The 25937-nt window shown below is 39.2% G+C and overlaps 1 pseudogene; it reads right to left on the bottom strand.

The window, feature by feature from the left end:
* LOC117695977 (uncharacterized) overlaps positions 1-16174 on the bottom strand; it is a 39687-nt pseudogene extending 23513 nt beyond the window's left edge.
* Between the last annotated feature and the right edge of the window lie 9763 nt (positions 16175-25937).

The raw sequence follows: 25937 nt of genomic DNA on the forward strand, positions 1-25937 counted from the left end.
AAATGGAAGGTTTCTACATTGAATTCACACACATTTACTTTTAGTTCATATCAGACATGATTAATGTTTTTCCACAACAACATTCTTGACTCTCATAAACTGACCTCACAATAAACTTAAAAGTTTCACTACAAGTATATGAGTATCACCAACTTTATCATGGAGTATTTTCTTATTAGAAAGTTATGGATGCATGTTTATCACTGATCAATGTGCAATATCTAAATATTATGAGACTATACAAATTGGTAGTTCCACAACATCGTTCTAATTGAGATACAATTCAAATAAAGGAATCGCTTACGGCATTGTTTCCTTCTCTTCTTTCTTACAGAAATACTTTGCAAACACAAATCAGATAACTGACATTGAGGTACACAGTTTTGGGAGAATATTATAATCATAGCTACAATAAAATGACTGATATTTTACACAATTGCTTTCCTTTAGAGCTTCCAGATCATAGTAAAATTTCCTCACAGGCATATTTCTATCCGTTTAGACATTAAAATTACCTTTCATGACTTCTAGAAGTTTGATGCTGTTCTTCAATATGATGGTCTTCCAAATTATAGCCTAAAACACAGTACCAGAAAATAAGTGATATGGTATTGGAATTAGGCAAAATTAAAGTTACTCTAAATTTTCACAGCAATGAACCTGATTTATTCAACTCAATATTACTTGTTCTCTATTGAAATAAGAGATGATTGTCAGTAATGCAGAAACATTTTTTTCCTTATATTGAGAAGCAAAAGAAAATTCAGTCTTACCTGTAGCAGTGAGGTTCCAGTAGTTCTCAAGCATCACATCTTTGTAGAGATTATTCTGGGAAGGATCCAGGAAATTCCACTCTTCTGCAGTGAAGTTCAGATGCACATCATCGAAACTCACTGCTTCCTGAAATATCACATACATGTGTACAACACAAAGCCTGATACTGACACCACTACAAATTAAATGCATACTTACTGGACAATGCAATCATATAATTCAGGTGATTCCTCCACTTATTTGCTGACACTTGAATTATTATCACCATGTCAATTTAGAAGGAACTTGAAATATAAGTTTCACCTGTGTCAATCCTGAACTCTTTGAATTGGATATAGATTTGCAACACAAATGACAATTGAGAGAGATTTACAAGAGGGAAACAGATCAACTGTACTTAGCAAACACTTGAAAAACAATATGAACAATTACTAACTACAGAAATTTTGGGCAAGTTATATATATTTCTCATGTCTTTAATCGCAGAGGTACAGGCAGGTGTATGTCATTGAGCTGGATGCCAACAAGGTCATGAAATGAGTTTCAGGACAGCAAAAGTTACATGTTAAGAACCTCACTCTGCTACAAAAATAAACCAGGAAACAAAAATGATAGAGAGAACTCACAATTCTTTACTGAAGTTCCTGCAAAGAATTATACATTCACTACAGTTCTGTATTCATCTTGCATAAACATGAAGTGAATGAGTTTAAACAGCAACATTAATTAAACTTTACTAAAAGGAAATGCATGTTTAAAGATTTAAAAATGGACAGATAAAAATATTAGTAATGTATATACTGATCAGAAATAAAGAATGTAGTTGAGGAGTTATAGCTCAGGAGATGGAAGCTCGTGCTAGTCTTCCACATAATGATGATCAATTTCTAGCATACACATGTGAACCAACACCTGCCCATTTCTTCAAGATCAGGAGTTCTGAGGCTATCTTCTGACAATAGTAAAGATGAGGCACACATGATATTCATATTCATGCACACAGTCATAATGCACTTATTTGTTCAAAAATTTCACAACAAACATAACAGGTACCAAAACATCATACACCTGCAATTCAATGAATCTGAAGCATCAGATAATATTGATGACATGAGCATAAGCAATCCAGAGACATAGAATATAATTTATGCATATGGCTAAATTTCAAAATTAAAGATGTGGATGAAGAACAGCACAAAAGCATGTGCTTACTTAACAAAAACATGTCAGGGGGCTTATGTGCTTTCTATATCTACAATCAGAACAAGAAGTCCTTCACAGGGAAATTTGGTCTAGAAAAACAAAAACAGAATGAATAAAGTTAAAAATATAAAACCACCGGGTTTGCAAAATAGCATAGCATTGAACAGCAAATGTGTGCACAGTATCTTATGTGATTTAGGGACAGAGTCCAAATGGGGAATGTATGGGAGCATGAGAAGAAAGCTGAAGGATCAGATTCAACCACAACACTGGAGACACCAAGAACAAAATTTATCCTGTCTAAGAGAAATGCAGAAGTAAAGCTGGAACAGAGACTTAAGGAATGGCCAATGAAAACTCATTCAATTGGAGACACACATGGACAAGCTCCAATCCATGACATTATTAAGGATATTCTGTGATGCTCCCACACAGGAGCCTTACATAATTGTCCATTCAGAGGCTCCACCCAGCAGATGACTGAAGCAGAAGCAGAGATCCACAGTCAAACATTGTATAGACCTTGGTAACTCTGATGGAAGAGTTGGAGGAAGGATTGACGGTCCTGAAGAGGATAGGAACTCCACAGGAAGAACAACAGACTCAACTAACCTTGATCCTTGGGGACATTCAGAGACTGAGCCACAAACAATAACACACACAGCCTGGACAAAGGACCATGGCCCATAAGTAGCAGATGTGCAGCTCAGTCTTCATGATGGTCCTCCAACAACTGTAGCAGGAGCTGTCCCTAAAACTGCTGTCTGTCTTCGGAATCTGTTCCCTTAACTGGGCTGCCACATCTGGCCTCAGCTGAGAGAATCCACCTAACCCAATAGAGACTTGATACACCATCATGGATACCCAGGGGCCCACACCCTCTCAAAGGACAAACAGAAGATACAGGAGGGACTCTGTAGAGGCAGGTGACCTAGAGCAGCGTCTCCACTAAGTTCATAGCCATTTTAATCATAACAACTTGAAACTGAAAAGAATCCAGATGCTCCTTAACTAAAATATGAATATAGAAAATGTGTTTCATTTACAAAATGAAACATTATTCAGCTATAAAATACAAGGACATCATGAATTTTTCAGGCAAATGGATACAGCTAGAAACTACCATCTCGATTGGGGTAACCCAGACGTAAAAGCACATGCATGTATGTACTCACTTACAAGTGAATAGTAATCATAAAATATAGGAAACCCACACTACACTCCATAGACACAAAGAAACTATACAAGAAAAAAGGCCCAAATGAGCACAGTTGAATATCACTCAGAAGGGGGAGTATAACATCATAGGAGGCAGATGGAAGAGAGAGAACTGCATGGGAGAGCAGATAAGAAGGGTAAATCAGGGAGAACCAGCAACAGGTGTGGTGAGAGACAAGAGAGGGCCAAAGGAAGAAAATGAATCAAAATCTGCAGCTGGCTGGGAGAAGGGGGTACATTTAGGATGTGTCAGAGACCATGAATTGGAGGGTGACAAGGAGACTATGGAGTTGATCATACCTGAGATGCATAGCAGTGAGATATGGATGCTGAAGAGGCCACATCCTGCAGTCAGGCAGGACCCCCAATGGAGAGTTAAAGAAACCAACCAATCCAAAAACCTTTGTACCCAAAATTTGTCCTGTCCACAAGAATACAATCTACAACATAGATTCTGTACAGCAGCAAAATAATCCTTTGATACCATGTTGTTGTTCTAACTTGCTACTCTGCTACTGTGATTGAATCCTCTAAGCAAAACCATCTCAGGAAATAAGTGATTGTTGTACATGATTCTGTCAGATCACAGCCCATCATTTTGAAAGCTTAGATTAGAAACTGAAGGCAAAAAGCATGGACAAACACTATCTCCTGGCTTGCTCTCTTGCTTGGTCACTGTCTCAAGCTCAGCCTGCTCTCTCATCCAGCCCAGGACCTCTTGCTTAGGGATATTGCCACCCTCGGTGGAAGAGCCTTCCTAATTAATCATCAACACTATCTCTCACAGACATAGCAACCAGCCATTCTGATGAGGGCACGCCCTCAATTTAGGCTCCTTCAGATGACTGTAGCTCTGAAATGCTGAGAACTGAAAACAACTATGACACAGACACAATAAGTGAGGAAGTTGGTACAACACAAAACCAATGAGCTAACCATATCAATTACAGGAGCCCCTGACACTACAAGACGGAGTTGGAGTTGTGTCTGAGCAAGAACAAAATAGAGAAGGCACCTGACTCAGAGCAGGGAAGGATACACTGGAATGGGGAGCTCAGAGGCTGTGCTGACCTGGGGTAAGCATCTTTAACCCTGGGTTCCCAGGCCAGTGCTACCAAAGAGGAGGCTAAAACAGCTGGAAGGTGGACAGAAAAGCAGATTGTTCCACAGACCTGGAAATGATCACCACAAAGGACAGGATCTCTGTCCCAAGGAAGATATGCTAAATTTGTGAGAATCGATGAAGAACGGACATTCCATCTCATGACAGCTCCAAGTTCAAAACTACAGAGTCACATATGAACTGGGCAGAGGGTAGTTCAGGAGGTTGGAAATGAGGTCTTTGTCTTTCTACCCTGTAAAACAAGGTAGGCAGAGCCTGATTTTGCCCTGGATGCTGTCTCGAAGAGCTCTCTGTCATGGACTAGTCAATGGGTCTAAGTCCTGTTGTTAAGAAGGATTTAACCCAAGGTGTGGGGCTAGTAACTAAATCCATTATGATGGAGTCTGTCTCATTTCCTCAATGAGAGAATAACAAAGTGCCACACACAAAATAGACAGCCACAAGGGGGTGGTAAAGGCTACTCAGCAGATTTCTCCCATTGTATAAAGGAGACAATGAAGATAGGAAGGGAGCTGTGAGCCATGTAGCAGGGTTCTAAGTAGGCTTTTTAACCTTCCCAATTTTTTTTTCTTTTGGATATTTTATTTACATTTCAGATGCCATCACCTTTCCCCATTTCCCCTCCCTAGAAAACCCCTATTCCATGCCCACTTTCCCTTTTTGCTTTTATACAATTTTTTCAAAATGTTAATCAAAGGCTTTATAAGTTTTGTAATGCTCAATCAGAAGTGTAACCCAGCTGGGCAGTGGTTGTGCACGCCTTTAATACCAGCACTTGGGAGGCAGAGACAGGCGGATTTCTCAGTATGAGGCCAGCCTGGTCTACTGAGTGAGTTCCAAGACAGCCAGGGCTACACAGAGAAACCCTGTCTCAAAAAATCCAAAAATAAAGAAGTGTAACCCAATACCCAACCTAGATATATCAACTATCTTTGGCTGGTGGAGACACATGAACATCTGCCTCCATGTCTTCCCTCTTTCTCTTTCTTTCTCCCATCACCTAACTTTTCCTCTCCTTCTCTTCCTCTCAGTACTCCTCCTACCTTAGCTCCTCCTACATATCACCCTTCCTGTTAAAATAAAACATTTCTCTCAAAGTACAATTAGAACATAATTATTTCTAATTGTACCAGTGAGGTACAAGATAGTCCTAATACCCAGTCCATCATTTTCTTGACTAACCAAAACCTCTGTCATCTCTCCTAACTAAAACACTTAGTTCTAAACCTGGCTTTTTCTTGGCTTTAGAATGAATATCAGCTGAAAACCATCCCAAAAATTAAGACCATGGGCACACCATCCCCTACACCAGGCTTTGAAACATCTTCCAAGCCCTTTGTGGCTTCAATGCTCCAGTGCATCCACTATACTGTGCTTCCACATTCACTTTAGTCATCTCCCTTTACAAATACTCAAGAAAAATCTAAAACCCAAGGTACACAGACACAAATCTGACAGATAAGCCACTCTGACACAAAGAACAATGACACATCAGCATTCAGTTGGGATTCCTGAGGGTTTCCGGGTTCCAGTCCATGCACCAAGATGTTGTGCCCAACTCACTGGTACACCAATAACCACCAAGAACCTATTGCAATGCAAATACACAAAGGTCTGTACTATGAGCTCAGTAACAAGGATTCTCCACAGTCAATCTCACATCAGGTCTAAACTGAGAGGCCAAGTCTAGGGGTGCTGAGTATTTATTGCAGCTACAACAAGATTGGGACATTAACATACAGGTCAGCAACTTATTTTTTTTAGAAATGGCATGTCTGGTATAATTTGCAAGAACCAAATAAGGAGACAAAACCATCTGACAACTATGATGGGTAGGTTAACATTTTTTCCTCTTTAAGGTTTATTAGTTATCTATATGTAGCTAAACCCTGCTGTTGTACCTTGACTGGCTGTTGATAAGTGTGTTTAGTCATAAGATGTTTGCCCAAGTGGACTTTGTGCAATCTCAAAAACAGAGTTGGTTGGACTTCACAAACTCATCTTTTTGACTAAGCCCCTTATTATCAAAAGATACTACTGTTTACCTGCAAGCCATGCCTGACAGTAGAACAGGTACTTTATCCAAAGACCTACCTCACTGTCTGTTACTGCAAACCCTAATATCAGTTGAGCTTACAACTGGCACACAATACCAGTGGCCATCACCATTGGAAAATAATATTAGTGAAAATTACCCCTCCTATTGTGCATGCCTCCTAAAGACACTGCAGACAATCCCCACTTGCCCTTCCTTTCCTGCCTCATCCCTGTATCATAGCCCCCACTTGGGCAGACAGTTCCTGTTCACCCACATGCCATGCCTGAAAGGACACAAGGTAAACTTTCCATAGATCTACCACAATATTTGTTATCCAAAATGCAATTTTCACAGTTGCCTCTAGTACTGTACTAAACACCAGAAGCAGGTTAATCTTGCTAATGACAAAGTCTCCTTGTAGATTACTAAGTACATCTCTTCCTGCACACCTCTTCTCCCAGATTTCAACATTAGCAAGCATTCCCTCTGGAACATAACAAACAAACAGATCAGTAAAAGAGGCAGCACTCAGCCAAGGCTCTCTGCAAATCCGTACATTGAACAATAACCCAGTCACAAAACTCCCACCAAAATAAGTCTGGAAAATTTATCAATGAAATCATAACTGAAAAATTTCTTAAAGTAAAGAGGAAGATGACTATTAAGGTACAAGAAACATCCAAACTGCCAAATAAATTGGGAAAAAGTCTCTTTGCCACATAGTAATCAAACCCTAAACATATAAAGTCAAGAAATATAAAAAACTGCAATAGAAAAAAATTAACAAAAACTAAACAAAAACCAAAGTAACATATAAAAGCAGATCTATTAGGTTTAGACCTGTCTTCTTAATGTATACTATAAAAGACAAAAGGATTTGGACACATGTGCTGCAGAGTCAGAGAAACCACTTGTGTTTCTAGAAGAAAACAACTGGTCCAAATGTTTTGTGCAGATTCAGAATCAGTCATGACAGTGAAGTTACTCAGAGGTCACCTCCTGATCTAACACATGAGGGGCATCACCAGGGACCTCACAGGTGGTCACATCTGGCTGATGCTTCCCATGCAGCCCCAGAGAGGACCCAGCACCCGAGCTCCCACTGCTCAGCCGCCTGCCCCTACCCATTGTGGGCAGTGATCCTGTGCTCACCATGACTCGATTTCAGAGCTTCCCTGAGGTCTCCACACAGCATCCACAGCAGAGATCAGAGCAGGGCACAGATGACCACTCAAGCCTGCACAACCAACTCCAACTAGCAGAATGATATCAGGAAGAACCCGCCTCCTTGTCTGATTGGCAGGTTTGCTTGGAAGCATTGATTGGCCAGTGGACCTTACCACTCCTCAAGTTTAAAGTGTGCTTCCAGACAAGGGTCAGATCTTCTCCAGAGCTCAGGAGGGGTTTACACCCAATTAGCATTTGTTTCTGTCTTCAAAGAGGAATTTCACACCACCCAGCCCTGGGGGAGAACCCACCATTCCAGCTCTGGCTGTTCTGCTGCCTGCTGTTCTGTCTCAAGAACAATGATCCTGCAGTTACCAGGACCTGACTCCAGACCTTGCCTGGGCTTTCCTCACAGCACTTGCCTTCTTCTTCCTGTAATCAAGGTGAACAGCTTCATTGCCCAGTACTCAGTGTGCAGTGGAGGTATCAATTTGACCCACGAGTGGAAGGATTTCCCAGATATTTCTTAGCATTCTGTCTAAACTCCACCCCAGTTACCTGGCAACAGCCAGGTATGCTCCCCCCCCACAGTTACCTGGCAACAGCCTGATCCCCTGTATAGGTGGCTGCTTGCCCCTCCCTCTCTTTTGATCTCTTGACCTTTTGTTCTCTTTCTCTTGCTCTCTTGGGCTCTTCCCTTCCCCCTCTCTCTGCACATGCTCATGCCTAGCCTCTACTTCTCTACTCTCTGGCTCTCTCTGCATTTCTCTTCCTCTACTACCTTCTTAACTCCCCTCCCCATATCCTCAATAAACTATATTTTATACTATACAGTCTTGTGGCAGGTTCCTCAGGCGTAAGAGTTGTCTCAGCATGAGGCATGGTCCCTCCTGGAGAAAAATATCTCAGCAGGAGGCATGAGCCTTCAGCTACAACCCCTTCCCCTGCTGGGAGCCAAGACCCCTTTCTGCCTGAGAGCAAATGTCAGTTAAGTAAACAGCCTGAGTTAAGGAATACTTTATTTATTGCCCTTTTGACAGGGAGGAAATATTAATCAGATAAGCAACTCGAGCTGAGAAATGTTTTAATTGCCTTCTTGCAATTTATTTAGATAAGTAATTTGTGCTAGGAATTCTTTTGGGCTCAGAGAACTCTGCAATTATGGGATGACCCTGGACTTTGACTGTCAGATGACCCTCCTGCCTGCTTGCCTTTATGATGGCAGCCTGAACAATAAAATTTAAGCACTAGATCAGACATTCAGACTGGTGCTTTTTCCTTGTGTCTCTTGTCTCTTCATTCTTTGCCCCCTTCTCTGGGGTCTCTTCCAAATCCCCATGGGCTGGGGCATTCCCCCACACCTTCCTACACACCCATAGAACACATTCCTTCTCTCTTTAAAGAGAGGTAACTATGGGGAGGAGAATACCTGGTTCTCACCAGGTAACTGTGAGGTAGAGTTTTAGACAGAATGATAACACCATTAACATTAAAGAGGGATTTTAGGAAACAAGAGTCTAGTTTTGTGGCTTCAAGCTGCGCTCAGGGAAACTGCAGCTCCTTCCTCCAGATGACAGGTATCAGTCAACCCTAAAGAAAAGCCAGAATCATAAGGGAAACACAGTTGAGCACTATTGGTAGCCAGCACATCTTTATTAGTGGAAAAGTGAAGAAAAACGACAGTTGTATTAGTACACATATTGTAGATAAACATATCTCAAATCATAGAAAGAATGAATCATTGTATATAGAAAGGCTATTGAATAGAATGTCCCAATAAAGGCTGTTGGACAAGGTAAATTAGAAAACTCAAGGGCTGGTTGATTTCATGTTGCAGGATATTACAGCTGATCTTCAGTGAATACCAGAATTCTGAAGAAATAAGTAATACCAGATTTAAAACACAAATAAACAAACAAATCACCTTTGTTTTGTAAAAAAGTAGGGCAAATACTAAAAACAAAACCAAAAACAATACCTGTCCAATGTCCTTTACATATGTAGGTTGTCAAAAGAATCTGTAGCCCAGATTAAAGGTGGATCTGAACATCTAAAAAGAGCAAGAGTAATAAAGGGTTTCTCACTTCAAAAGATGTAATTAAGAAATATGCCCCACAGCAAGCAGGGTTTGAGTTAGGGTTAGGGGATTAGACAGCCATATTTTAAAATTAAAGATGTGGATGAAGAGGTGCACAGAAGCATGTGCTTATTTTATTGTATTGACATTGATAGAGTCAATGCATAGGAAATGTGACAATACCTCGGTGTTACAATAGCTTTAGCATTGGTGATAATATATTGTTTGTTGTGCATTATTAAAGAGCAATTAAATATCAAACCTCTGTCTCTGGCATACTCTCTCCCCTCTCAGGGAACTGACCATCTCACAGTCAATCCTGTATATGATTCCTGAGTGGAGAGGACCTGTCACTCCTCTTCCCACGGGGACCCTAAACCCTTATCACAACATGCTCATGACAGATAACATACTGGACTCCAGACAGCTTGTTTGTTATTTTAATCCTCTACCTCTTCTGCTACTGGAACCTTTAAAATTTTAAGGTTTAATGTATTTTCATAATCTTAATTCTTAACACAGTTCACAACTGAAGTGACCCATTGGTTTAAACATATTTTTTGTTTGTTTATGTTTTGTTTGTTTGAACTAATGTAAGTTTTAAGCCTACAATGTAAATTGGCTCCTGAAGGTTGCAGAATGCCACAGTTAGCAGCTCCAGGCACTAAGAACTTCAGAAAGGATTACCTCAACCTTATTATGTTCTGAAAGTATTTTTATTCTTTAAATGTGTTTGTGACAAGCTGAACTCCTCATTATCTATTTGCCCAAAGTAGCAGTAAATCTGTCTGAGATTCCCATTCACAGCAAATTGAGTGGACCAAGGCTGGGACTTCTCAGAGCTGTCAGCTTGAGCTGGACCTGTGCTGCTTCTTAGGCAGAGTGTATACACATCAACACCTCACCTGGTATTGGACAGCAGAGTCAAGTTCTTTTGTATCCTTGTATCCAGACAACTGGCTACATGACCAAAGATGACCTTGAACTCTTGATTCTCCTACATCTGTAACCCCCCAATCGTTGAGATTACTGTCATGTATAGCCATGAACAATTTCATGCTTTCTTCACTTGAAGATGAAGTAAATAAGAGTAGAAGTAATACTTTCCCAACTCTTATTTTCCAACAGAAAATGTGATTTAAAAATAAATGATCCAGGTGGTAATGGTGCAAGCCTTTAATCCCAGCACTTGGGAGGCAGAGCCAGGCAGTTTTCTGAGTTCAAGGCCAGCCTGATCTAAAGAGTGAGTTAGAGGACAGCCAGGACTACACAGAGAAACCCTGTCTCGAAAAAAAAAAACAACCAAAAACAAAACAAAACAAAAAACATGACACTTCAGGAGACCACTATTTCATGAACAACCATCTAACTTTGTATTTACAGGTATATTTCATTCCTCTCAGGACTATTTGGCTTATCTTTCTTAATAGAATGAAGGACAGTTAACATTGCATTGAGTGCATGCTTTTCCAAACATTTTCTTTTCTTTTCTTTTCTTTTCTTTTCTTTTCTTTTGTTTTCTTTTCTTTTCTTTTCTTTTTTCTCCTCTCCTCTCCTCTCCTCTCCTCTCCTCTCCTCTCCTCTCCTCTCCTCTTCTCTTCTTTTCTTGTTTGTTTGTTTATTTTGAGACAGGGTTTCTCTGTATAGCCCTGGCTGGCCTGGAACTCACTCTGTAGACAAGGCTGGCCTCAAACTCTGCTTCTGCCGCCCAAGTGCTGAGATTAAAGGTTTGCACCACCACTGCCTGACCCAAACATTTTCAAGTGCCAGGCCTGGTGCATTTCTTGCCATTCATGTCATTATCTGCCAGTATTATCAGGGCACATAGCAGCTCTGGGGAGGAGAAAACGAGCAGGCTCTGCTGGCTTATGAGAGCCACTTGCTCTGTTATATTAGTCATGTAGAACTCTTTGGGAGATGGAAGGACAGTTAAAACTTTTGGTGAATGTCTCTTAGTACATTGACCCTGAATGCATATGTCAAGTTTTGGTACAGAGGTGCTACAATAGACACCTTGTTTAATTCAAAGCCTAGGCTTCTACTTGGATGTTTTTTGCCACATGTATAGAGACAACATTTGTCTGAGGTTGCTGGTTAGAACTCCTTTCTCCTGATGTGGTACTTCAGTTTATCACATGATGATGATGACTGCTGCAACCCCAAGACTAAAGAATCAAATCCATCATTTTGGGTATCCCCATTTTCCTGTCACCTGCAAGGCTCTGGATTCATAGTTCCATAGTAGAGTTTTTGCCTGAAAAGTTTAAACTCTAGGATTGCAAAAATTTGGTATGTTTTTTCATATCTTTGAGAATTAGAATCAGGAGAATCAGAAGTTCAAGGACATCCTCAGCTGTATAAAAATTCTAAGCCGAGCCTTAGTTATGTGAGACCTTATCCCAAACAAACACAGCAAGACTGAAAGACCATCAGTATACAGATACAAGAATAAGAATGCACTGGTTTCTGTGTGGAGAATGTTAACCACAGAAGAAAAGGAAAGCCTGTCTCATTCAAGTACTGCTGCATGTGGAGTAGTGGCCACTCCCCAGGGAGCCTAACTGTGTGAACTGTGAGGACACAGTGTTCTTTTCTTTAGTTTGTAAATGAAAGATCAGATATATGTCACACAGCAAGTTAGCAGGAGCTAGACACTGGACCCTTCACTTCATAATTTTCTTTTTCCCACCTGACAATAAGTTGAAGCCCATGTTTGTATATTTTGGGAAATACCTTCAGACTCACCGTTAGGGAGATCGAGGCATTCTCTAGAAGTTTGTATTCTGGTCTGGAGGTTGTGTTCCAGATTTCAAAAAAGCTGTTGGACATGCAGGTGATGATGTCATCAACATTTTTTGTCCTGCGCTCTGGCTTGCATTTGCTTCCATTTGAGGTAAATAGGAGGTTAAATATCCAATTTTCAGACTTTCCATTTTTTTTTAATCAATAAAAACCAAATTTTATAATGTCTGTTTTGTGTAAACTCTTCCTGGAAGTGATCCAATAGCTAGCACATCTCTAATTTTATATTTTTTATTATTTTATAATCATCAGATAAGACATATTAATGTATTAGTTGTAGCTCTTCAGAACTGCTCAAAAATTACTTGTTAAGCCTCTACATGTGGAAGCCAAATTATGCCCCTGTCAGAGTCCAAAGGGTAAAGCTGTAGAGTTTTTGCCTTTTTTCCAAGGGAGCACAGTAGTGTGAACCCTTGAGTTCATGTGACATGAATCAAGTCCCAGCATATGTGTGGCCTCAGTGAGAACTGCTGTTTGTCATGATAAGCTTCTTCTAAATCCATTGTGCTATGATACTGTGACTCATCTGTGTACTTATGTTGCATTTTTAAAATCATACTGCTTGTACCTTATAATAAGGCTGGCTGAGTGCAGTGGTTTAAAGTAGGATGGAAGCCGAGTTGCTCAGAGACATAACTACATGCAGTGTCCACAAAACACCTTCCCTATTTTTCTATTTTAATCCCATTCTCTTGTTTTTTTAAATAGAAAGAAATCCTGTCATCTGCTTAACCCCCAGCTGATGAATGAGTTACCTTAGAAGCTTCTTCTGGGATGGTACACCCTGTGATGGTTAAACCTGCTTGTCACTTTAAGCAGTTTGAAACACACTTGAACTATTCCCTATGAGTCTGTGAGGGAATTTCCAGAAGCAACTGGAACATGGCTCAGGAAGGAGTGTGATGGTACCCACCCCATAGGCACCATCCATGGATGGAGTGGATACAAAAAGAGTAGAGAAGCTTGCACAGGAGTTTAAGTTCTGTTCACCTACACTGGGGTCTGGGTCTGTTGCTCCATCACACAGACACCTGACCTGAGTATGTACCATTGTCTCAGACTTCTCATCCCATTCCCAATGTTTAGGCTTCAATAAAAGTGGGTACCGCATCTCCAGCCTGTCTTTTTCTGAAGTTTCCTGCACTTTGAACTGAGTTGCTGTTATTTAGCCTAGATCTCAAGCCTAGAGATTGCCACTAAAGGACTCCTCCCCCTCTCAAGTATAGGTCAGTCTCATCAAGACTACATTTTGGGAGAATTTGGGGAAGGGAAAGACCTGATCAAAATACATTGTATGAAAATTAAAAAAATAAATAAAAAGATACAGTCAAGAATCTACTATTAATTTAGGAATTCTTGGATTGATCACATACACACAGTGATATAAGTCTAGGAAGAGGGGAAATTGGTTTCTCAGAATGTGGAGTAAAGTGAGTCAAGTGGTAGCTGCAGTTTGTGGGGGCAGGGGAGGTGGGGAACTTGAACAAAGGAACACAGGGACTGGCTGGGCTCACAGGTGCTAGGATCCCCTGCTGTGAAATGAGACAGGATGTCTGCTTTGAGGCAGGGAGCCAGATGTGAAAAGCTAAAGGTGCCTGCTTCTTTTTTTTGTTTGTTTGGTTTTTTTTGTTTGTTTGTTTGTTTTTTGTTTTTTTGTTTTTTGTTTTTTTTTTTTTTTTTTTTTCGAGACAGGGTTTCTCTGTGTAGTCCTGGCTGTCCTGGAACTCACTTTGTAGACCAGGCTGGCCTCGAACTCAGAAATGCGCCTGCCTCTGCCTCCCAAGTGCTGGGATTAAAGGCGTGTGCCACCACACAGGTGCCTGCTTCTTACAAGCAGGTAATCAAAGGATAGGATTCTAAAGTTTGGTTTAATTGTTCTTAAAGATAGAAGGGAATACAGATTTTTACTTGAACCATGTGGGGAATTCTTCTTGTTCTTTGGATCTATTAGGAAGAGCTGCTCACAGGCGCTGGGAGTCTTTGCTGTGCAGACACAGGCTGTTTGGAGGAAAGCAGAGGCAGACAGTAAAAGGCTGCTGGCCTCCAAAAAGCAGGAAAAGGACAGCGATAAGGAAAATTGATTTAATTGGTTTTAGGGACAGAAGGGAGTATAGTGGTAATCATTTAAGTATACAGAGATATTAAGCTCCACAGAAGAGGGACTGAGTGAAAAACTGCTTTAGAGAAGACTTGAAAAGGTCTTGCCAGGATATACTCAAATTGTTTAAAAGTGGGTTCTATGGGAATTGTGGGATTGATTCATGGCATGACAGATAAGAGGCCTAAGAATAGACTTATACAGTAAGCAGAAGGGAATTTAATTGTAGATATTAAAAATATTGAGGCATTTGATCTTTAAAAATTAGGTCAAAGTCAGGGAATAGAGTGCCTAGCCTATTCTCAGACAATAGAAATTTAGGCCACTGCCTGGCCACTAAAAGTATTTTTGAACACAGGAAATCAATGTGTTCATCCATTGGCACAAAGGCATGGTACAGTGACTGGTGGACAGAAGGTATGCTATAACTAATTTATTGGGTTATAATGAATTTTGTGAACAGTGTTGGAACATGTGCATTTTTCAGTCTCAAAAATAAACTTTGTCAGTTTTCTTAGTGGAAACAACTGCTGTGTAGAGACAATTTTAAAAATAACAATTTTCCAAATCTTCAGGTTTTTTCTTTTTTTTTTCTTCCCTTTGGCATTTCATGACATAACCTGCTGGTGGTACATCTAGGAGCTCTGTAACTCCTGAAATTAAGCTGTATCTATCTTTTTCGTGTGGGTCCAGAGAAACATGCTGCTTTCTAGGGATGGGGATGTAATACCGAAGTTGAATTTATGAAGGAGAGTGAAAAAGAGGGAGATCCAGAGCGATTTTATTTGAATATCTCCTGTCTTTCTGGGGGGCGGGAACATCAGGTTTGCAAAGTCAGTTTTGAAAAGAGTACTGATTGTTTAAGTGTTTGCAAACTCTTTCAAATGTCTAAGTTGGAGGAAGTAAAGTGTTGGACTTTGGGAGAGGAGTTGGTTGGCTTCGTGTTTGAGTATTCCAACAATAAAGATTATTGCAAAAACAATGGAGTCTCAGATTGGATACCACAGAGGCCTCCTTTGCCAGCCAGCAATGGACCACAAGGCTATGCCATCCCCAACTCGGCTGGAGGACCAGGACTAGGTCACCTAGCTCTCTGCCCTAGCAGCCCCAGTACACTGTGCATACTGAATGCAAGAAGCTCTCATGCAGCAGCGCAGTCACTCAGAGGATGGGGGCGGGGCGGTAGAGAAGCCTGGTGGGGGGAGGAGCGGGGCGGGGCCACTGTGGAGGCGTGAGGCTGTGCTGAGACTGAGGAAGCCAGGGCTGCAGCGTGTTGCAGATGGTGCTGCTCAGAGCCCTGCTGACCGGTTACCTTCTCCGGTGTCCTCCATGCTGCCGTGAGGGCACTGAGTGGCTGCGGCGACACAGAGGCCCAGGTATGGTGATTTGAGGTGGCATGGAAGGTGAGCGACCCCCTCGGGGGGCCGGCGGGTCTGGGAATGGCAGGGAGCCTGGAGGCCTCGGTCCGCGCTCCCCTCGCACCTCAGGCTGCCGAACTGTGTAACATGGAACCCCGGTTCCCTCTCCACCGCGGTGTGGCCACCCCAGCTCTGCTGCCTGCACTGCGTGGTTCGCTGACCTGGGCGCCCACGGGCCTGCCTCTGAGCCCCCGAGACAGTGTGAGACAGTGTTGCAAGTCACTCTTTTCTCCAGCGCTGGTGCGACCCTGGCCATTCATTCCCTGTGCGTGCGAGCATCTGCTCCCCCAGATTTTGCAGATCAGGGCAGGGGGGCCAGGGGCCCTCGCTCTGGTTCTCCAGCTTCCTATCACACCTCACCTCCAGTGTACGGTTTCTCCCTCTGCCTTGCATAGTTTCCACAAATAAAAACCAAAATAAGTCACAGGGTAAGTTAAGCAGAATATTGGGAAAAAAGCAACCAAAAATACTTTTTACTTCTTTTCTAGTAACAATAATGCCAACTGAAACAATGTGGGTGTTCATAGATATTTAGAAATGTAATTTTCTTTGAACAGAACTAGAGAGTATTAGGAGAGTGATTATTGAGAGACAAGTTTTAGGTTCTTTTAATATCTCACCTCCGTGTAAACCATACACAAAAGCAAGTCTTAAGTTCTAGTGTCATCTTCCTTAGACTGTGGGATTAGTGTTGTCATTTGGTGTCCTTACTTTGCTTGCTGTTCCTCACATAGTAAGAATAATCTTTTCTAAGTTCTTTTGAAAAACAACTTGGATTGAACTTTTTGTTCTCAAAGTCTTCGAAAAGCTCTGAGTTACTTACAAAATTGAATTTAAGCTCCTTCTCCCTGCCATCAGGGCAGCCGCCAACTTACCCTTAGCCTTACCCCATGACTCTAACTATTGGGCTTCAGGATGCTACCCAGGCAGGTACACTGGACACCTCTTCTGGCTGGTGGTAGTTGTTTTTGTCTTCTATTGCTGTTCTTTACTTGAGAGAACTCCTAATTCCTAAAATAGAAGCAAGTCTCTTTTTGTTTTTTTACTCTTTTGTTTTGTCTTAAATTAAATATTTTTCTCATTTGTATTTATTATTAGATATACTTTTCACTTGTTATTTATTCCCATTAGACTTTGTGGCTCTCCTCTCCCTAACTACAGGGTAGAGATCTATTAGATTATTTATAATTTTATCCCTAGTACTTAGAACTGTGCCTGGTACCTAATAGGCTCTTGGTAAAAATTTTTAACTAAATCGATCCTGTAGTTGATTTTAACATGTGACATCTTCAGTCCAGATCCAGCCGGCCCCCATTTACTGACTGCATGAGCGTGGACTGGTTAATGACATCTGGTTCTTCATTTTTTCAGCTGTATATGATGACTATAGTATTACCTACTTCATAGCATTATAGTGAGGGATTGAGTTAATACATGCTAAATAAAGAACATAGGTCTGAGTTTTCCATGCCTTGTGTAGAGACCCTAGGACTATGCCCAATGTCTTCCACTGCTCTCTACATTAATATTAAAATCAAGCACTGAACCTGGCCTTGCCATTTTGGCTGGACTGGCTGACTCCTAGGATCTGTGTCTTGTCAGACAAAGTGTTGGATTGGATAGAAACAGGCAGCAGTGCAGCAGATATCATGTGGATAAGAGTCTGAACTGAGGCCCTCCTGCTGACAGAGCAGCACTTCACTTATTGAGCACCTCACTAACCCTTAAAATCAAACAAGCAGACAACCCACACTTTCAACAATGTTGTTTCTTTTTTTGATGCAGGGTTTTTCTGTGAAAACCTGCCTCTTTCTTGGTAGCCTATAAATCAGGCTGGTTTCAAATTCAAGTGATCTGCCTACCTACCTCTGCATCCACACTGCTGGGATAAAAAGGGTGTTACCATTGCCTGTCTTCTGACAACATTTTTTATTGTCATAAGATAAAATAGAATTCGTCTTTATATTGTTTTTGAGTGAAAGTTCCTTGCCTACCAAAGTTTATTTGACTTTCTCAATAGTTTCTCTGTATGTCTAGAATAAAATAAAAAGTACTGAGTGTGAGAAAGCCACCAGAGTGGCTTTCCTAGGTTTTGCTTTAATGTTCTATTGGAAATACAATTGTGGTGATGGACAAAGTTACTGGGCCTTCTTGTTTCCAGACAGGAAAACTCGAAGATCTCAGGAAGTCTGTTTTTTGAAGTGTTCAGGAAGGAGAGGTGTTTTATCATCTTTAGTGTGATGTTTTCTACCAGTTTGTACAAGGAGTTTTTCCTACATGTTATATTTTGGTTCTCAAGTTAGAGCATAAAGCAACCTAGAATATTCTACATATTTACCTTTGCTCTCCTTTTTAAAAAATGTGTTGTTTTTTCCTTTATTGTTTATGAAAATGAAATCATATATTTAATCATAAAAATCTTGAGATTATGCATCAAATTATTCTTACAAACTCATGATTCTGCCTATGTCAATTATGTTTCCATAATACTAGATATTTTACTTATCATTTATCCTTGGTAAATGGCTTTTTATAATTTCTTTTGTATTTCAGTCTCAAATTGAAATCAGGATTCTAAGCCATGTGCCTGACACTTAAAAATGAAAATGAAACACTGCTTGTCTTTTTAACATTTGTTTTAACATTTAATAATGATTGGTAAATTACTATGTGATGGGCTCTGTTCCAGAACTCTTTGCTAAGTGGTTTCCCATTTAATACTCAAAAGCACTGTAAAAATTTGGCACACTCAGAAACAGGTTTGTAGAGATAATAGTACTTGGTTGGGTCACATGGTACAAAGGAACCAGGATATTTACTTACTTCTCTTTGACTCAAGACTCAGATCCTAACTCTTTTGTGAGCTACATTTTAAAAGAACAAAGTTTTGCATATATTTTAAGTGTATGTTCCTCCAAATTACAAGCAGTTTTTCATTATTTCTGCCTAAGAAGATGTCTGATTCATGGAATCTGTAGTCACAGGTGTTTGAAGGATGCTGGGATTTGTACTCCAGGCTGCATGAGCAGCAAGGTTTTTTTTTTTTTTTTAACCTGGAACCAATCTGTCTAGTCCCCAGAACTGTAGTTTATAAAGCATTTAATATAGATTTAAAAGTGGACATTAAGGGAGGAGAAACACATGCGAGCATGATAGGCATGAGAAAAGGAAAGGTAGATGTGGGGAACGAGCTATGTCAACCAAAGACTGAAGTGAGTTTGGGTCAAGAAGAGATGATGGGAAAAACTTTTAATAAATACATAAAGTAAGTAATTTATAATGACCTTATTTTATTCTGTGTATGTATGTCTATATGTGTTCGTGGGCATATATGGAGGTCAGAGGAAAATGAGTAGGGAGGTTGTCAGACCACAGGGGTTCTGGTGATAGAACTTGGGTCCTCATGCTTAATGACAAGTGCTTTAACCCTCTTTAAAAATTACATTTATTCGAATGGAGAGATGGCTCAGCAGTTAAGAGCACTGACTGCTCTTCCAGAGGTCCTGAGTTCAATTCCCAGCAACCACATGGTGGGTCACAACCATCTGTAATATAATCTGATGTCCTTTTCTGGTATGTCTAAAAATAGTGATAGTATACACATACAAATATAATAAATAAATCTTAAAAATTACATTTATTATTTTTATGTGTGTGAGTGTGCAGGAGTTGTGTATGTGGATGTTGTAGAAATTATTTAATCCCAACTCAGGGGTTTTACCCTGCCTTTGGCCATTTAGTTCTCAGATAAAAGACACACACAACCTTTGTATTTACAGTAAGCCTTAATTAGCATAAGAGCAGATATTGATCCTCTAGCTGTTATGTCTCTATCCCAGCCAATAATCCCACTATATAATTTGCCATGTTTTGTCTGGGCTGCTTTTAACTTCAATTAGCCAACCCACATGGTCATTATTTTATGACTCACCTAACCCATGGCGGCTTCCTCCCTTTATCTTCTTTTCCCTTCCAGGTTCTTCTTTGATGCAGGGGAAGTCCTGGAATGCTAAAACCTGCTTCTGTCTCTTCTGTCCAGGTATCAGGTATTGACTGTTGGCATCTCTATTCAGCAGTTGGAAATAATTTGGGGGCAACATGACGTAGCATCACTTGGGTCTATGTGTGGACTCTCTTGTCTCTGGGACAGTCAGGCCTTGGGGGCCTGCAGTTATCATTACAATACATAGTGACAGACTAAACCTCAACAAGTGGAGGTCAGGGGCATCTGGTAGGAGTCTGGTTTCTGTGTAGGTTCCAGGTATTGAACTGATTACAGATGTCCCTGGATTCCACTATACTTAATGTCCTCAGTTGTAAGTAATTAAGTAGAAAACTGGTGGTTAAGGTAAGGGAAAAGGTCCTGAGAAGAGAGATAGGACTTGGTCCAAACTAAGCTTATCTCACCTTATCCTCGAGTTGCCACAGATTGCTTTCTCTGCATTTGTGTCACATCATGAGTTATGTCATATGACTTAATGTGCACACCCATGAACTCATTGTATATTTGTTTTAGCTAACAAATATTTCTTGTAATTCTAAGTGAAGGTAAGGTAGCACTTTACATCTGGATATGATTTCAGTAATTGGATTGATTAAACATCACTCAGGGGCAGTTGCACTTACTTATTTTGGTGATTGCTGTGTTTGAGACAGGCTCTGGCTGCATAGCTAGCTAGCCTCTGTTGGCTTGAACTTAAAACAGATTTGTACTTTGTTTTAAGGCTAAAGACTTATAAGTTAACTTTTATCCTTTGCTTTATCTCCTTGAACATACCATGGTTATTGAAAAGGCTAAAGTTCTCTACCCACTAATTTTGTTCTTAGATTGCTCTCATTTGTATAGTTTATTTCTTTGTCTCCCAGTTGTATTTGTAAATTGACTGTAGAGTGAACAAAAGTGCTGTCATGGTGGAATACATTTGTTCTAGCCAGTTGCTTCTTGACAGGGTTACTTCAGTCCACTTCACAGATAAACTAATGTGAGGTTGTTGGTATCAGGCTCTGAACCTAGTGACATCACATCTAGGCGACCCCCACAGCGTTGCCAAGGCAACACCCATACATTCCCAGAAGCCACCTGGCTACTTCACCTTTACCTGGAAGAGGCTCTGTCACCGCCCATATAAAACAGGCAGAACCCCCTGATCTCACTGTCTTCTTCCCTCTTCTTCTTCTATTTCTCCCCCCATCTTTGCCCTTAATAACTCCCCCCCTTAGAATTGTTTGGTTTGGTGTTGTGTGTTCTAAACTGCGTGCAGACTTCTAACAGAGGTGGGGTTTAATTTCTGGGAAACTTAATTGTTTACTTCTAGTTTGTTCTTATTTCTAAGATACTAACAACCTAATACAGAGATCAGTATATTTGGAAGATTCTTAGACTCCAGTTCTCATTAATTTAGTGTTTGTTAAAAATATGGCCCACTTTTCATTCCCTCCTCTGGAGTTGACAGACTATCTATTCTCAGAGGGGAAAGAATCCCATTTGGGGAGATGTAGCAGATCTTTGTAAATTTTGTTCTCCTCTGATTCTTAACTAATTTCCACTACTTGGGAGGTGTCTTTGCCTTGGGACAATTTTGTATAGACAACACAGTTTTAGTTTCCTATGGGGTTTGCTTGGTTTTATGGGGTTTTTTTTCAGTATTGACACCAAGCCCACCACCTCTTGAATGGTAGGCAAGTGCTGCAGCCCTGATCCATATCTATAGTCTTAGCAGCTATCTCAGTGTCAGACCTGTCTACCCTCCTCACTACACCATCAGTAAACAATTTGAGTTTATTGTGACATGTTTTTATCTTAACTATTGCTGAAGAGTAAAAAAAAAAAGAATTTTACTAGTTTTTGTACTAAATATAGAAAATATTTGCAGTTCATGTAGGTGTTTGAAACTTAAAAATTTGTACCTGAAAATAATAGAAGTCATATTTTTTAATAAAGTTAAGGAAAATGAATTTTAACATAATTATTAAATCTTATTTTAATTCAGATACACCAGATTCATCAGTAGGGGAGATTTCAGGTTCTAAACAAAGACATTGAATTGAGTCTTTTTTCAAAAGCTGAAATTGCTCCCTGTAGTTATGAAGGCAGGTATGGAGAAGCTAAGTGAGTTCTAGTTCTTAATGGATAGTCAATTCTCATGTACTTATAGAAAGAGTAAGTGTTGTAAGTTAATTCTATGACTTCCACATATTAAATACATATTATGAAAGGAAATAATTTTAGCCTGAGTTATTCATTTTACTACTATGTAAATAATTTTAAATAACATAATCATCCCTAATGATAGAGCCTCCAGTAAAAACAAAAACAAAACAAAAAACAAAAAAAAAGGCATTGTCATATTTATTTTGTTTCAGGTATAAAAAGAAATTAAAAGCTACATTTTCTTTCTTTTTGTATTTTAATGGCATTGGTGGAAGCCTTATTTGTTCAATCTTTCCTTTACAAATAAAAAAAAAACTTTCCTCTAAACTGTCCTTGACTGGAGTTCTGGGCCATCCATCTCTGTAAGACCCCAAGGGCTGCTGTGCCCTGTCTGAGACTTTCCATGTGCTGCTGTCTACTAAGTAACATTCTGTCATTTTTCTAAGAACAAAACATCCTTCCCAGCACTTGAGAGGCAGAGGCAGGGGAGGACGGTGATGGAATAACGATCAATAATCAATGCCAATCAATAAATGGTAATCAATAATTATCAATACTAATTGATAACCAATAATGATCAATAATTGATGGCACACACCTTTAATCCCAGCACTCAGGAGGCAGAGGCAGGCGGATTTCTGAGTTCAAGGCCAGCCTGGTCTACAGCGTGAGTTCCGGGACAGCCAGAGCTACACAGAGAAACCCTATCTCAAAAAAACCAAAAAACCAAACAAACAAAAAAACAAAAACCAAACAAAAGAACAAAACATCCTGTTGCAGGATTATGCCCCAGGAAGGGAATTTATACTTGACATCCTATTGCCCCCCAGTTGAGTTCCTGTTTTTTCCTGAGTTTGTGGTTTTCCTTCCCTGGCTTGGTGTATATACTGAACCTGCTCAGTAAAGGCATTGGCATTCTCTCACACTGAATTTTTTAGAGAAAAAATTGGCTGTTATTTTAGAAATCCTGAGTTTCCAGCTTCAGCTTTCACTTGTGTCTCTTGACAGAATTTTTAGCAATCCAGTGCTTTAAAACTGATGTTTTGGGAGGCAGAGGCAGGGGGATGATGGTGATGGAATAACGATCAATAATCAATGCTGGTCAATAATCAATACATGGTAATAATCATCAATACTAATTGATAACCAATAATGATCAATAATTGATGGCACACGCCTTTAATCCCAGCACTCGCTCTGAAATCAAGTCATGGTGAGCACAGGATCACTGCCCACAATGGGTAGAGGCAGGCGGCTGAGCAGTGGGAGCTGAGGTGTTGGTTTCTTTGACTCTGCAGCACATGTGTACAAACCCTTTTGTCTTTTTTCGTATACATTAAGAAGACAGGCATAGGCAGGCAGTGGTGGTGAAAGCCTTTAATCCCACATTTGGGAGGCAGAGGCAGGGGGATGACGTGATGGGATAATGATCAATAATCAATGCTGATCAATAATCAATAAATGGCAATCAATAATTATCAATACTAATTGATAACCAATAATGATCAATAATTGATGGCACATGCCTTTAACCCCAGCACTCCGGAGGCAGAGGAAGGGGGATTTCTGAGTTTGAGGCCAGCCTGGTCTACAGAGTGAGTTCCAAGACAGCCAGGCCTACACAGAGAAACTCTGTCTTGAAAACCAAAAAAAAAAAAAAAAAAGAAAAGAAAAGAAAAAAGAAACTGAGGTTTTTACTTCGTACAGATTTTTTTAGCTGTCTTCAGAAGAAAGATTGGCCTAGATTAGGTCCATCTATTTTGCTAGCAGAAATTATCTACTTTCTTTTTTTTTCAGTCAGAAAAAAGTTCACAAGCACGATGTTGATCATACTCTTTCCCTACCTCCAACTTCTCTTCAATCCTGCCCACCTCACTCACCACACATCTCCATGTTCTTTCCATCTGAATACACTCAGTCTTTCATGATCTCAGGACCTAAGTAGGATCAAGCCGTGTTAGTATTGGGTGGGAGCTTTTTATATTTTTACATTAATATATATATATATATATATATATATATATATATATATATGTAACATGTGTATGTAATATATGTAAAATATATAATATATGTATGTAATATATGCATTAATATATGTAATATATGTGTAATATATAATATATATATGGTATATATCATATACATATGGTATATACACATATATATATATATATATATACACATATGTATATCAAGAGTATCTTGAGTTGTTTTCAAGTAGGGAACATGAGCCACACTAAGTCACAACATGGGGATTCACCTCACTTGTTCCAAGAAAAGGTACAGTATTTTTAAATCTCTCAGTTTCATTCTCCCCTCTATTTACTCTCAAATAGGCATATATACAAATATTAGTCTGTTTTCTTTGCTGAAGCATTATCACCGTTAGAATTTACCTTGGTGAGATCTGGAAAGCAATATTTAAAATATAATATCTTTTGCAGTTGCTTCTTTATAGTGAATTGAAGATGTTGGGAAGGAAGTGGGGTTTTAGCAACAAGACTGAAGACTATCAACCAATGTATACATTTATATATGTGTATGCACATTCATAAGATAAAATAATGAATAATAACCATCCAACAGCAGGTTAGATTAATAATATTAATATATTATATATTATATAATATAATATATAATAATATTAATATATTATATATTATATAATATAATATATAATAATATTAATATATAATATATTAATATATTATATATTAATTATGTTAATTATATATGAATTATATTAATTATATCATATGTTATATAATATTATCATATAGTATATTATATAATATATACCCTAACCCTGATTATATATAATATATAATGTATTATATATCACATATAATAATATAATATTAATGTTATTAATTCATATTATTAATCCATATCTCACATATGACATACTTGTACAGATTATGTCAGCAATAAACTAAAATGTTTATTTGGCTACCTTTCATGTTTTAAAACCAAAGACAAAATGTTGTATTTTACAAACATGAATATTCTTTTAGAAAAATATCCAGTAGGTTTAGTGTTCAGTGTTTTTCTGTTGGTTGTTTTGAGTATTTACTTCAACTGATTTCATAGATTAAGTAATTGCATGTATTTTTATTCCATGAGATCTATATGTTGCATCTATATATACAGTCTTAGAAGGATAGAAGAAAAGATGCCTGACGCTATTTATAAACACACTTATTAATCTTAGATATATTCAATTATGTTCATGGAGAGGGACAATCAGTTCAGTTTAAGTCCTGTGTATAATCATAAACATTATCAACTGGTTTTGTTCTTAAGTTTACAACATACTGAATAGTATTAAGATTGACTTTTTTCAACTGGTTTAAGAACCTTTAAATCAGAGGCAGTATTTTTATTTAAAGCATGTACATGACATGCTTTCAAAAGCTGATTAGATTAACCATAATAAATTTAACTTGTACTCTTATTGAACATTTAAAATAATAAATGATAGAAAATAATATTACAAAAACCAAGGATTTTGATTTCCCCTGGTGTTTATGTCTAAAGAAAGAAAGCAGAGTCCCATCTGCTTTCTTCTACCTCAGCTTCTCCGGGTTATTCTGAAGTCAATCTTACATCTATATTTTTTTCATTTATATTATTTGTCTCTAAGTGGACATGCCTAATGTCTATACACCTAGTGCTATTTACTATATTATCAGTGTTTATATTTCCCTGTCACAGAAGTGACTTGTTTCTGGACTTGAGGTACAAAGTCAAAAATTGAGGTAGAATGTCAGGCAAATGTTTTATTTCATCACTGATTAATCAGCCTCTTGTAACTCTTTTTGGCCCAGGGTCTTATTATGTAACCCCAGCTAACCTAGAACTGGCT

This window comes from Arvicanthis niloticus (genome assembly GCF_011762505.2).
Source record: "Arvicanthis niloticus isolate mArvNil1 chromosome Y unlocalized genomic scaffold, mArvNil1.pat.X SUPER_Y_unloc_2, whole genome shotgun sequence".
Taxonomy (NCBI): Eukaryota; Metazoa; Chordata; class Mammalia; order Rodentia; family Muridae; genus Arvicanthis; species Arvicanthis niloticus.